Source organism: Tupaia chinensis, unplaced genomic scaffold, assembly GCF_000334495.1.
Source record: "Tupaia chinensis unplaced genomic scaffold, TupChi_1.0 Scaffold000532_1, whole genome shotgun sequence".
NCBI lineage: Eukaryota > Metazoa > Chordata > Mammalia > Scandentia > Tupaiidae > Tupaia > Tupaia belangeri.
In genome coordinates, this window is record NW_006160045.1 from 8,102,210 (window position 1) to 8,104,842 (window position 2,633).

Below are 2,633 nucleotides of genomic sequence, written 5' to 3' on the forward strand. Positions count from 1 at the left end.
AAGAAGAAGAGGGAACCAGAAGATGAGGAAGAGGAGGAGGAGGAGGAGGAAGACGACGAAGATGAAGAATAAATGGCTATCCTGTAATGATGTGTGTGGAATGTGTGTGTATGCTCAGGCAATTGTTTTGCTAAGAATGTGAATTCAAGTGCAGCTCAATATTAGCTTCAGTATAAAAACTGTACAGATTTTTGTATAGCTGATAAGATTCTTTGTAGAGAAAATACTTTTTTAAGAATGCAGGTTGTAGCTTTTTGAGGGGCTACTACATACAGTTAGATTTTATAGCTTCTGATGTTGAATGTTCCTTCATATTTAATGGTTTAATTTCTTGACTTGTGTATGGTAGTACAGCACACTCATAGGAATTGGTATCAATAGTAAATTTTGGGTTTTTTAGGATGTTGAATTTTGTGTTTTTTTTTTTTAATTTTGTAATAAAATTATGTATATTATTTCAAAAAAAAAAAAAAAGAGAGAGAGAGAGAAAGAAAGTGAGAGGTCTGGGACCAGTTCTGGGACCTGAACCACAGTCGGCCATGTGGGAGTCCAGCACCCTTAACCACCATGCCACTTGCCGGCCCCAGTCCCAGTCATATCTTTTATATAAAAACAGACTTGGATAAGATCTTTGAAAGGTTTCAGAAAATATGCCTTTTTGGTAATTTTGCATACTTCCTTGCAAGATGGGGGGATGGAAAAGTAGGTAGCTTGTCTGGACTGTCTCTGTGAGCCAGACCGCATGACAAGCACTTTATAACAAATATTTGTTGAAGTCTTAGAGGAGGCAGGGATTACCACAGGGAGGATGGGTATTTTTGTCATCTTGACTGTGGTAATGGTAATGGTAAGCAGGTATATTTATATGTTAAAAGTCATCAAATTGTGAGACAGTCATGGGACCAGCAGTTGGCGTAATGGCTCTGTCGCTGGACTCCCACGTAGGCAACCACAGTTCGAGTCCCGGACCCGGTGGCTTGAACTCAGGCTGGGCGCATGTGCATGTGTGCCCAAGATCCCAAGAGGAGAATGGAGGAGAAGGGATTGCGGCGTGGCCATCCTCCCTGGGGGGTGATTTCTCGCTTTCTGTCTCTCTGTCTGTCTCTGTCTGGCGAGCGCACGCGCCCTATAGCAAAAACCTCTCAAAAAAAAAAAAGAAAGATCTATAAATTGTGAGCCAGTCAGTGCACAGTGATTAAGGTAGCTGGATCGCACATGGCCAACTATGCAGTTCAAGTCTCAGACCCGGTGGCTTGAGAAATGCCAGGCACATGTGCATATGTGCCCAAAATTCTGAGAGGTTTATAGAGGAGAAGTGATTGTAATGAGGCCTTCCTCTCAGAGGCGGAGGGGATGCTTCTCACTTTCTTTCTCCAGTGAGTGAACAATGTGCCCTCTAGCAAAACTAAACTAAACTAAACTAAAATAAAATAATATTGGACAAAATGAAATAAAAAGTTGTGCTAAGTTAAACTATTTTGGCCTAAAACCGCTGCTGTACTCCCACACTTGGATTCCTATGGATAAGCCGAATCATACACAGGCTGTTTTCCTGAGCTGGTTGCTAAGTTATAACCAGTCGCAGCAGCTAGGCTTCAACCACAGGCATCCCCCTTCTAACCTGTGTTAACACAGACAAACCTCAGAATGTAACCAACCCGAATTGTTTCCCTACCTCATTCCTTCACTTCCTTTTTTTTTTTATAATTATTTTTATTTAACTTAATTTTTATTTATTTATTTACTTATTTATTTTTAATTTGACCAGAGCGGGACAGTGTGAGAGAGAGAGGGAGAGGGAAAGCTAGAAAGCAAGCCACCAGATCTGGGACTTGAACCACAGTTAGCCATGTGGGAGTCAAGCACCCTTAACCACCACGCCACCAGCTGGCCCCTCATTTTTTGTTTTAGAGATTTTTTTTCCCTAGAGGGTGCATGTGTTCGCCAGAGAGACAGAAAGTGAGAGATCACTCCACAGGGTGGATGGCCACTCTGCAATCCTTTCTCCTCCAGTCTCCTCTCAGTATCTCAGGCATGTATGCACATGTGCCTGGTGTGAGTTTTAAGCCGCTGGGTCTGGGACTCAAACTATGGTAGATTACATAGGAGTCCAACGACATAACCATTACGCCATCTGCTGTTTCCTTCACTTTTGTTTTTGTACGTCACATTCCCATTCCTGTACACGTCACTTTCCTTTTCCAGAACTTAAATACTGTGCATACGTGAGGCTAGCCAGAGTTCTTGGAAGTTGGACTTCAAACTCCCCTATTTGAATCGTGTTAAGATTCCCTCAATTAAAATTCCCCTCGACTAAATTGGTTTATTTTTCTTTTAACAACTGTGAAAAGAAGTTTCCTAAACTCTTGTTATTCAAAGTGTGGTTGGTCTGTAGCCAGAAGCAGCAGCAGCACCAGATAGCTTATTAGAAATGCTATCTCGCGCCCTCAGGCCTCTTGCCACACCTACTGGGTCAGAATCTGACATTTATCAAGACCTTAAGGTGAGAGTCTTAAGCTTTATTAAAGTTTGGCCTTTTATTATAGTGAATGTCTGGAACTCATTTCCCTTGATGAATTGTTAAAGAGAAGTTATAATACCTAATTAATTTATATATATATATATATATATAT

The 2,633-nt window shown here is 41.3% G+C and overlaps 1 pseudogene; it reads left to right on the plus strand.

Moving 5' to 3' along the window:
* The window catches only part of LOC102489557 (calmodulin-like), an 11,536-nt pseudogene that overhangs the window by 433 nt on the left and 8,470 nt on the right, over positions 1–2,633 (plus strand).